Source organism: Bubalus bubalis, chromosome 6, assembly GCF_019923935.1.
Source record: "Bubalus bubalis isolate 160015118507 breed Murrah chromosome 6, NDDB_SH_1, whole genome shotgun sequence".
Taxonomy (NCBI): Eukaryota; Metazoa; Chordata; class Mammalia; order Artiodactyla; family Bovidae; genus Bubalus; species Bubalus bubalis.
The window spans coordinates 9,953,523-9,965,263 of NC_059162.1; the positions used below are offsets into that span (position 1 = coordinate 9,953,523).

Consider the following 11,741-nt stretch of genomic DNA (forward strand, 5'->3'; position numbering starts at 1 on the left):
GTGCTACTCTTCGTGAGCCCTAAGCATCACATTCTCAATTCAGCTGCCTCTAATGGACCAAGTGGCTGTACTCCACACTGGATGATTGCAACAGGCACGCGACTGGACCTGTGCCTGGTTTAGGGGTTGAGGGTCTTCTGAGGACAATAATTAGTACTGCAAGGTCACTCTGCTCTACCTGCTTCTGCCCAGCCACCTGCCTCTGAGAGGTGCCTTCCTTTTCTTTGTCTTTTTTTTTTTTTTTTGCCTCTTTTTCTCTTACGGAGAAGCTGGGCTCCTGAAGTCTTTCTGCTTCTACCCTGTGGCCATGTGAACTGTGGGGAATGGATGGACCTCAGAGTTTGTTGATAGAGGAAGCCCTGAAACCTTCCTTGGTTGTACATAACTAGGAAACCCTTGTTGTTGGCTTGGGTGCTTGCAAAAGGGTAATGGCGTCTCTGGTTCTGCCTTGATAGAGTTTGGGAAGAGAAAGGAGAGATGACACTTACCTGGCAGGGGCGACACCGTGATCATGAAGGTGGATTTCCCAGGGCAAGGCTCACCCATTGCACTCGGAATGTGCTGCCCCTGTGATTTACTCAAATGTGGGAAACTCGATGGCATAATTTGTGCTGGGGGGGGACTGCATTCACATTTTCTCCTGAAGAAAAACAAAAGAAAGGAGAGATGATGGTGGAACAGACGGAGCCAGGGAGAGATGTCTTAGAGTGGGGGTGGGGTTGGGGGGGAGATGGGGATTCTTGAGGATGGATGGGGACACAATGGGAGGGAGTAAGGGGACTAAGTGAGGGGAGCAGAGAACTGCAGGAACCATCTCTTCCTCATTTATTTGGAGACATTTAACAGCACCTGTAGGATGATTTGTTCATAGAACTGTAGGATGCTGGGCCTGGCACATTTTTGCCCTTAGGCTGGGGATTGAATAGGGTGACTTGGGGAGGGCTCTCCCAGTCTGAGACCCTCCAGCTCAGCTCCCTGCAAGGAAGTGAGGTACAGAGGCAGCCAGCTGTGCAGGTTGTGTTGAATGACATCATCTTCCCCATTCCAGGAACCAGGGAGCCATGCTCAGACTTAGCTTTCCTTTGAAGGGTGAGAACAACAAGGTGCTGGCAAGAAAAGCTCATTAAGAAGCAGTAAGAGATTTTAGAGAGACTTCGGAAACAACTTTCGGCAGGGTGACTCAACAGGGAAGCCCAGGAAGTTCCTAAATCCCGAAATAAATGATCACTGCACTCATCACCTCTGGATGAGAAAGGATGGGAGTTTCTGTTCTGAAGGTTTTGCTTCAGGGACACCCTGGGCTTTTTCATTTCTCCTGCTTGAAACCTTGTCAGTATTGGAGAACATTTATGGTGGTAAATGTTTACGAGTGGTTTTGGGAGCGAAGTTGAGGGTGTAGGGGGCCAAAAGGCCCTAATGTGTATCATTTGCTTTTGCCCTGATGTAAACTCCCCCACCATGGCTGACTTCAGGCTGCCGATGTGATGTCCTTGCAGTGGACTCAGGAGAAATGTACACTATCACACCATCTCTGCAGAAGTAAATAACCTCGAGAATTAAGACAGTCATGAACTGTAGCAGACTAATTGGGATAGGGTGAATTTTGAATGCTTATCTCCTGTGTCTCAGCAGAATTCATTTAATTGTAAATTTTTATACTTTTATTTTTAATAATGGTTGCATTTAACAACTGACTCGCCAAACTTAGGCAGACCATATCTGCAAGCAGGCAGAGGGCTATGCACACAAATGTTGCTTCAAGCGAGGGACTCTTAAGTGCAGTCTCAAGTTTTCTCTTTTTTTCCAGAGACACACAGAGCACCCACTTCCTAGTTCTGCCTTTCGCATCCCAGCCTTGCCAAAACTGAATTCTAGTTTCTCTAGTCAATGAAAAATTATTCAGACAGTTTATATGTCCTTGGTAACCATCAACAACATAACTTCCCATCCACATATCTTCCGTGAATGGCTCTCCAACCCTGAGAAATCTACTCACGGGACATCCTGAGTCCTTCCTGAGTCGGTTCCCTCTCTGATCCTCTTATTCAGGTTTTAGGAAGTCATTCTCTACTCATCCTCTATTATGTCCCGAAAACGTAACTGTGTGAAACCCCAGTGGTTTTTCTTCTGTGCTTCTGGTAGAATAACTATGCTTGCTGCACCATTACATTTCAATTACTCTAGGCCCAGTCACACTGTGTGACTCTATGGAGGGATTAATTGTTTCCCCTGCTTCCCCAGAAACAAAGGAGTTTGGAGAGCTAATTACTCAATCACAGCTTAGGCAGCATTCTTTTGGAGGTTTAGTCCTGCCCCCTCTGCTTCCCAAGGGAGCCTCGGGTGAGGCTCTGGAGTTCATGCTCTTCGTCCATCCAGTCCATCTGGAGGACTCATTTAATTTATTCCTGCTGTGTGGAAACAGAATGGATTCCATTTAGTTCCTTGCAGTTACATTAGAAGAACACGCTGAACAGCAAAGAGCATTGAGAGACATGGGACTGTGCAGGCGAGGAGATGGTGGTGGTTTTGGAGGATCTAGAAGAACATGGGCCAGGTCACCGCCTGCCAGCAGGGAGCAGACAAAACAGCCTTCCACCACCCATCTGCCACCTGTGGCCATTGCCCTCAGCAGCCTTCCTGGATTTATTTTATTTTACTTATTTTATTCCAGATGTATTTTAGAAGGACAGAGGATGGAACACTGTTAGGGAGGAGACCACAGCCCTTGACAAAGGCAGGACACTTAGCAGAGGAGGGTGAAGGTGAAACTGTCGAGCTTATTTTTGTAGCAACTGAGTTTGAGGTGATGGTGGACCCATACTGGCTAGCTTGGGGAGAAAAGAAAGAAAGGAAGGAGGAAGAAAACGTGTAGTAAATATTTGTGATTTAGTCATGTCCACGTATGTGGTGTTGGAGAAGACTCTTGAGAGTCCCTTGGACAGCAGGGAGATCAAACAAGTCAATCCTTGTTTGAAGGAAATCTACCCTAAATATTCATTGGAAGGACTGATGCTGAAGTTGAAACTCCAATACCTTGGCTACCTGATGCAAAGAGCTGATGTTGGGAAAGATCAAGGTCAGGAGAAGGGGACAACAGAGGATAAGATGGTTGAACAGCATCACTGACTCAATGGACATGAGTTTGAGCAAACCCCAGAAGTTGGTGAAGCCTGATGTGTTGTAGTCTATGGGGTCACAAAGGGTTGGACACAACTAAGCAGCTGAACAACAACAACATAAGAAAAAGCCCTAGTTTTGGAGTCAGACAGACCTGGGTTCCTCATTATTAATAAGTTCCCAAAGCCTCAGTTTCTTCATCTGTAAAATGGAATAGTAAGAGGCTATTTTGTGTGACATGGTTTTAACAGAGCCTGGTACATAGTAGGGGCTTCCCTCATAGCTCAGCTGGTAAAAAAAATTTGCCTGCTGTGCAGGAGACCCTGGTTCAATTCCTGGGAAGATCTACTGGAGAAGGGATAGGCTACCTACTCCAGTATTCTTGGGCTTCCCTTGTGGCTCAGCTGGTAAAGAGTCTCCCCACAGTGCGGGAGACCTGGGTTGGATCCCTGGGTTGGGAAGCTCCCCTGGAGAAGGGAAAGGCTACCCACTCCAGTCTTTTGGCCTGGAGAATTCCATGGACTGTATAGTCCATGCGGTCGCAAAGAGTTGGACACAACAGAGTAGGGGCTCTGCAAATGGTTGATCCCAAGCCCCTAGTCCTCAATGTGTAATTTCAGAGGAGGGCAGACCCGGAGGCAGCGATTTAACCACACAGAGGTCAAGGTTGGAGGCTGAGGTAGTGGGAGGTCCAGAGGGAGGGGGAAAGAGTGAGGAGAATGAAGCCTTGGGATTGAATCTGGAGATGCTCAGCATCTAGGGGATTAGGTGAGCAGCCCAGGGACCAGCGAGTAGTAAAGCAGGAGAACCAGGCCTTGCCTCTGAATCCTGGAACACGTGTGCATATATTAATATTTACAGCAATCCTCCTGAGCAATAGTGATACTAATAATAACAGGAAGCACCTGAAACACAAGCTCAGCAGGCCCCAGCCAGGCCTGAGGATGAGCTGCCAGGATTCTCAGCGCCGCCTCCTGGGACCAGGGTGTGGCCTCTGTGACCTTTCACCTCTGCCTGCTCGCAGCTCCTGGGGATCAGGCCACATCGACTGCCTCCCTGGTCCTGGTGCCCACTGTGGCGCCCCTTGGAGGACTGACCTGATAGCCCCTCCCACAGAGTATTCATCCAGCTCTCCCAAAGCTGAGGAGGGACCCTCCCAGCAGAAGGCACGGAGATTTTCTTCAACATTTTTGGGAGAATCAGCTCCATCTTGAACCCGAGCCCCTTCCGTACACTACAGGCCCCGCTTGCTGCCTGTCAGGCCCCACAGACACCTCCTGGTCAGGGCACCCCTCCCCGCTGCCCACCTTCTGCCTGGATGCCACTTGCAGCCATGGGGCACCTGCCCTCCCTGCTGTGACTTGCCTGAACTTGCAAGTGGCTCCCCTTGCAATGCTCAATGCTCAGATTCAGCTCCCAACCTCGGCTACAGCCCCAACCCCCACCTGGACTCAGTCCCTTGGTAGAGGCTGTTTTCCTTGCCTGTAACCCTCTCCTCCTCTCACATCCTCTTTCTCATCCTGCATCAGTTCTTCAGAAAGGCACCCTAACTATGTCCTGTTCTATGATGGCAGTCTCCCAGATAAAGGGAAGTGGTGTTGACTTTGCCTTCTCTGCCCTGTCCTGGGAATGTCCTGCATCCTCTCGCATCCATCAGACTAGGCTTCCACCGAGGGCAGGACTGTGTCACGTCTTTTCTCAACATCTGCTCCTTTCAAGAGTTCAGAACCTCTCCATGAGCTGACCTTCCTTGAACTTAGTGTGATGGATGACAATCAGACAGACAATCAACTCCTCCCCCAACTTGGGGTAACAATAGCCAATGCCCCCGATGACTTCAGGGGCACATGATGGAAAAAGCCACAAATATCCCCCCAGATCCTTCTCAAAAGCACATGTGAAAACTGTCCTCCCTAAAAGGGCCTGGAAGCCAATAAGCAGAGTCAGGCAGGACCTGGGAAATCTCTGGTCCAGGGCAAGTGGACATCAGGCATGGCTCTGCTGAACAGGTGAAGCTGCCCCTGTTCCTTGGACTAACAGACTCCTTAGGAAGCTCTTTCCTATACAATGTGCAGGCTTCCCATTCAGTTTATTAAGGACTTGTGGAAATAGATTGCTGCCATTAAAAAACTGAGCAACAGGTTCTTGGGCAGGAGCCTGATCTGTAATGATAACATTGTTCCTGTGGGGAAATAAGATTCCTTCCTTTCAGTACCCATTAGCCTTTCTAGGAATGTATCACTCAGTTAGAGAAAGTGACGAAGGAGGGTGGGAATCATCTCCCAGTTGGCCCCTACCTTTCTATCTATCCATCCATCTAAAATGGATGTGCCCAGTGACCTCTGTTTAGTCCTGAATGGCTGGGGTCTTTCCTTCAGTTGCATAGCTTGTCCCTATACTGCTGCTGCTCCTGAGTGTGCAGCAGCAGCAGCAGATTGTCTCTAATTGTTGCATACGTCGTACCTTGAGAACTGCCTGTCCATTTATCTTTATATCAAATCTGAATGTATGGCCAGTATATACTTAGAGTCATTGTTTGAAAAATAATGTTAATAAAAAATAGCATACCCCAAATATATAACATTGATATGCCTACAAAACCCAAGTTTATCCACCCAGGCCAGGCCTCTCTCCCACACTGCACACTCCCCTGCCTACTTAGATATGTAACAGACATCTCAAACTCAGCATGCCCCAAACCCTGCCCCTGATCCACTTCCCCCAGCATCTTGCCCACTGCAGTTGAGAGCCAGTGTGTCTTTCCTTAAAACCTTTCTTACACTCACCTGTCTCCCCAACACATCCCATCTGAGGAACTGTCTCCCTTCAGAGTGGATCCAACCTTTGACCAGCCTCTCGTCCACCACTGTTATCTGCTGGCTCCCAGCCACCATCATCTCTTGCCTGGGTTAGAGCAATAGTGACTCCACGCATCCCCCTGCTTCCCCTGCTTTTCACTTGCACTTACTCTCAATGGAGAAGCCAGGGTGATACAGAATCTTCCAGCTGGACACGTTTGGCTTCCTTGCCGAAGGCATGTCTGCAGCATGGTCACTCTTGTCCACCTGTATGTCCCCAGCTCCTGCGTTAGCCACTTAGAGCATTACAACTTACTGTGTGTCTGTGGTGGGACCAGGGCATTAAACCTGACCCTCCCAGGGTCTCCCAGCCTCCCTAGGGAGATCATTAATCCATTTGGAAAAATTGCAGAGTGAGGCGCATGATTATTGATCCAGCTTCATGCAAAGCTGGGAGAGGTGATGATCTGAGATCCCTTGAAGGAGGGTTTCTTAGAGAAGGAGGGCCTAGGGCTGGACTTCAGAACTTTGACTGGAGAACAAGGTGGATAAAGGGATATATTCTAGTCTGGGAGGTAGGGGAAGAGCCTGCAAAAATGATCAAAGTGCATGAGCTTGTCAGATTCAGGGACAGGCAAAGGCTGGGCCTGTTTGGAATGGAGGGTGTGGGCTGGGGCTGCTAATTGCTGAGTCATCTCCATCTTAAGGACTCCCAGGGCGGTGCTGGGGGACAGGGGAGGTGGGGTGTGTGTGTCAGCTGGTATGCTCCCCGGTAAGGGGTGTGCCCTCTTCCGTGCTCCAGACTGAGAGCCCTTACGTTTTCTGCTGAAAATGACCATGACGCCTCATCTGTCCAACACTCCAGCTTCCTCTCCATCTCCCCCAGACTTCCCTGACATTCTTCTTAGCTTTAGCATAAAGGACTTGGCTGACTCAGTTCTCCAGGAATGAGGCTGTGCTCTGACGGCAGCATTAAAGCCATGTTGGTCCCCGAGAAAGAGGCAACTTGGTGATGAGACGTTTGTGTGTCCCTCAGACTGGGTGCTCGGACAGCCTCATAGGAGACTGTGAGTCAGGGGAAGGATTTTTACTGTGGTCGGTGATGACCAGATGGCCACAGCTTCAAGGGACGGTGCACAGCAGACCACTAGTGCCCTCCTCTCCCGGCCCAAGGCCCTGACTCATGCTGCCCCCGACTCTTGGCCTTGTCCTCCCTTTGCCTAGGTACCCACTGGCCCTTCAGAGAGATAAGAATCATTCCAGGTTCAGAGCACTAGGTACCCAAAGATGGTCTCTGCTTTGACCTTGCTTCAACTCTGGGGCCGAGAGCCCCCTGCTGGCAGGCACTGGTCTCCATACCGGGAAGCTCTCCTTTCCCCAGCCAGCCTGATCTGAGGGGGCTCCTCTCCGAGTCTCCTTTCCTGTGCCCCGCCCTGCTTCACCCTCCACCGCCCCCACGAAAGGATGCCCTGAGTTGGTTGTTGAGACTGATCTCTGCAGGACAATTATGGTGTCTGGCAATGACTCCTGTGGAGTGAGTGATGAGCTGCTCTTCTCTGACCAGGGTACTGGCTCTGCTTGGAAGGGCTCCCCTGAGACCTCACTGGGGCTTCCCCTGGACAATCTAGGTGGGACTCTGAATGCTGTTGAGTGGGTTGCATTCAGAGAGTGTTGGGGTCCAGGGTGGCCCCTCATGGCCAGTGAGGCATCTCCAGCTCACCCTCATCATTATCAACCTCGAGTCTCGAATGTTTCAGGGCTTTCTGGGGTGAGTAGGCAGGACTCAGGCCAGGTGGCGGAGAAGCAAACCAGGACAGGATCAGCCGGGGCAGTTTGTGCCGAGCCTGCTGTGGGAGGCCCTGTCTGCCTGAGATGACTTACCGTCCCTACAACCTCAGGTTTGTGTTGGGGTCTAGAATGTAATTCTGGATCTGAATGGAGAAATTTACTAGTTACAGGCATGAAACAGCTGTCCTGAGAGGGAGTGGAGCCGGGGAAGAGGGGTCAATGGCTTCTCTTCCTTAAATCGATTTTTGTTTAAATTATAAGGTTTCATTGTTTGAAATTACCTACATTTGAGCATTCTATTTTCACATGATTTCACATACATTGTTCAGTCTCCAAATGTCTTGTTCCTTTTAAAGTCCTATTCCCTGATAATTAAGGGACAATTAACTTCCCCCTAAAACTTCCCCTTCTTTCTGTATTCCCAGTTTGGGTAAGTGGTGCCTCTACCTGCCTTGTTCCTCAGGTCCGATATCCTGCCCAAGTACCCCTCACATATCCCCAAATCTTGTGGTGGCTCATACAGAAAAGAATCTGCCCACAATGTGGGGAACTCAGGTTCAGTCCCTGGGTCGGGAAGATCCCCTGGAGAAGGGAATGGCCACCCACTCCAGTATTCTTGCCTGGGAGATCCCATGGACAGAGGAGCCTGGTGAGCTACAGTCCATGGGGTTGTACAGAGTCGGACACGACTGAGCTATTAACGCTTTTCACACACTTTGTCTGTTCTAGCTCCTAGATATTTCTCTAGTCCATGCACTTCTCCACCCACCCCCCTGCGCTTGTGCATCTCAATTCCAAGCTGTCATCGCATCTTGCCAGGATCCCTGCACTAACTTCATCTTCCTGCATTCACCCTCCTCCCCCCAAACCACTACCGCGCCCCCCCCCACCCCGCCTCTGTCCCTGCAATCCATTCTTCACAAGGCCCCCAGAGGGAGCTTTTAAAAATGTAAGTCTGATTATGTCATTTCCCTTCTTAAAACTCTTCAGTGGCCTCCTTTTACTTTAAGAATTAAATTTTAAATATTACCATGTCCTACCAGACCCTGCGTGCTCTGATCTCTGCTGTCTTCTCCCAGAGTCCCCCTTGCTCATTACCCTCCATCCTTCAGACGTTCATATGTGCCAAGGTCTTTCTAGAAGGGCTTCCGCTCTCTTATCCTCTGCGTGGAGGACCTCCCTACTTTGCATCACTAAGTACTGTCCATGCCGGTCTCAGAGGGAATGTCCCTCCTCATACAGGGCCCTGGGGGTTGCCCCTTACCAGCTCTATTCTTCTCCTTCATTATTCTTGCTCACAATGTTCAGTTCTTTTTCTCTCTAGAGCTCAGCGCAGTTTTAATTAAGTATTTGTGTGTGTTTGTTTCATCTCTCTCTCTCAAGTAGATGGCAAGCTTCCTGGATGCAGAACTCTCTGTCTGTCCTACTCACAGCTGTATTCCCAGCATCTCTGGCATGGAAGCTGCCCACGAGAGAGGTGCTGAGTGATGAGCTGGAGACACACGGCTCAGTCTTGTAGGAAATTAGGGGCTGTTGTTCCCCCACATGATTCCAGAACAGTTTGATTCTGTGCTGCAGTGTGAGCTGGGGCTTGCTGTTCATCATGGGGCGGCAGGCGGAGGGTCTCAGTTCAGGAGCTGGATGGGAATCATGACAGAAAAAAATGATTGTGGTCCAGTGGCTACGACTCTGAGCTCCCAATGCAGGAGGCCTGGGTTCGATCCCTGGTCAGGGAACTAGAGCCTGCATGCTGCAACTAAGACCCGGCACAGCAAATAAATAAGTAAATAAATAAATAGAAAAAAAAGTCCAGTGAGAGGGGTCCTCATATTCAGGCCCACTGTTAACTTTTATAATGATAAGTAAGGCTAACAAATAGTTACATAAAACATGTCCTAGCTTCTTCCTTTACCTACCTATGCCTTCCAAATGGCCCAGAAGGCTAGAAATCTTGGGCTACTGGGATTTCATACCAGAACTTGGAAGCATAGAAGAACTGGCCCTTTGCCCCAGAACCAAGGCCAGCTCACTCTTTTGTTGGGAGTTTTAATCTTCAGCGAGTAACACGGGAACAGAAAACAGGACAGATTTACTCCATGGTAGCGCCTAAGGAGGTGGTCCTGAGGCCTGCACTTTCCAAGGCCTCCTGGCTTCATCCTTTGCAAGGCCAGGTTGGTCAAGATTTTCTTTAGTTCTCTGAGTGGGCTGAACGTTTATATTCTCCAAATTTGTGTGCTGAAATCTAATCCCTAGTGTGATGGTATTTGGAGGTGAGAACTTTAGGAGGTGATTAGGTCCTGAGGATGCAACCCTCAGGAACAGAACTGTGCATGTGTGATCAGTCATATTTGACTCTTTGGGACACCATGGACTGTGTAGCCCACCAGCCTCCTCTGTCCATGGGATTTTCCAGGCAAAAATACTGAAGTGTGTTGACCATTCAGGAATAGAATTAGTGCCCCTAAAAAGAGACCCCAGAGAAATCCCTCACCCTTTCTGCCATGTGAGGGCACAGCAAGAAGACAGCTGTCTGTGACCCAGGAACTCTGGCTCTCATCAGACACTGAATCTGCTGGTGTCTTGATCTTGGTCTTCCCCACCTCCAGAAACATAAATCAGTTTCTGGTGTTTATAAGCCACCTAGACTGTCGTATTCTTTTATAGCGGCTTAAACTATGACACTGAGTTACCCAGAAGTTTCTAATAAATTCTTTTTCCTGCCTTAGTTAGAACCAGAGTTGGTTTCTGCTGCTTGCACCCCGAAGATAGCATCCCTTTATTCTTAAATATTTTGAAGAATGTGATTTTTTAAATGCTATATGTATTGCATTCGCTTGTTTGGCTGATATCCTGTTGTTTTGTGCTTTCCTGCCAATAGCATTACTACTTTTGACCTCTCTCCTTTTTTTTCAGTTCTGATGCGTTTCCTGAGCACATACTTAGCAAAATGGCAGAAGCAGGCAAGCTGGAGTAAATATTCTTTATAGGGAGTATGGCTTGTTTTTGACACCTTGGTGGAATCCTTTCATTGTGCATTTTCCCCACTGTTTACTCATTCATTAACTTAGAATTCATTCTTAAGACTGGGAGGAACTTAATGTTGTTGGGAGGATCCTATGGTTTGTCTAGGGCAGGAATGGCATCTTGGCTTCCAGCTTCAATTGATTGGTCAGAGTTACATGAGTGTTGCATAAAGATTCAGTGGGAAAAGTGTGTCATAATTAATTCTCTGGATTTGACATGGTCACAGAAAGCAGAAGTCTGGATATATGTACTATGTATTTGTCATTCCCAATCTAATGCAACTTCCCACCTCGTCTGAGAAGTCTCTGGTCTGTAATATTACTCTGAGATGGTTTCTGCTTAAGCATGTTCATTGGAACAGATCATTTCATGTTTGGATTTCTCCATTTGTTATTAAGTTCTTCCCTGGGAGTATGGTGCAGGTAAGGGGCTCGGCTGGTTTAGATAACCTGAAGCTAGCTCTGACTCCTCCACCTACTAGTTATGTGACTCTAGGGAGTAACAGTCTCTCTGGGTCTTGGTTTTCCACCTGAGAAATGAAAACCTTGAACTGAGTAACCACAAAGTTTCCTTCCAGGTTTAAGATCCTATTATTCATATGAGTCAGTATCTGCCTCGCAGAGACATGTTCCATGTGTTCACTTACACAACCAGGCTTCTGTGAGAGCTCTTCAGATATTGGCCTTCTGAGTTTTCTGTTCTTGCTAAACATGACCAGTTTCTTTAATCATGTCTGATATGATGAGGTTTCCAGACTTTTCACCATTCTGGCTATTCTCCTGTAGACATGAGTTTTCCAGTGTCTCCCTGGAGGTGTGGCTCCCAGAACCAGACCTGGGCTAGTGGTGCAGTGGGGTATCCCCACTCCTTAGCCATGTGCTCAGCCTCCTGGCCAATGGGACCCACGCTGACCAGTGCACAGTCCACTAAAACTTCCTGAATCTAGGGCTATATGTTTTAGAGGCCCTCCTTCAAGCTGCCTGCAGAACAGATGCAGGGGGCCATGGAGTCATA

The 11,741-nt window shown here is 48.6% G+C and overlaps 1 non-coding gene across 1 annotated transcript; it reads left to right on the plus strand.

Moving 5' to 3' along the window:
* The first annotated feature begins 480 nt into the window (after positions 1 to 480).
* On the plus strand, positions 481 to 643 carry LOC112585889. Its single transcript, XR_003110462.1, has one exon. It is a non-coding gene; the product is annotated as a U1 spliceosomal RNA (small nuclear RNA).
* The last annotated feature ends 11,098 nt before the right edge of the window (positions 644 to 11,741 follow it).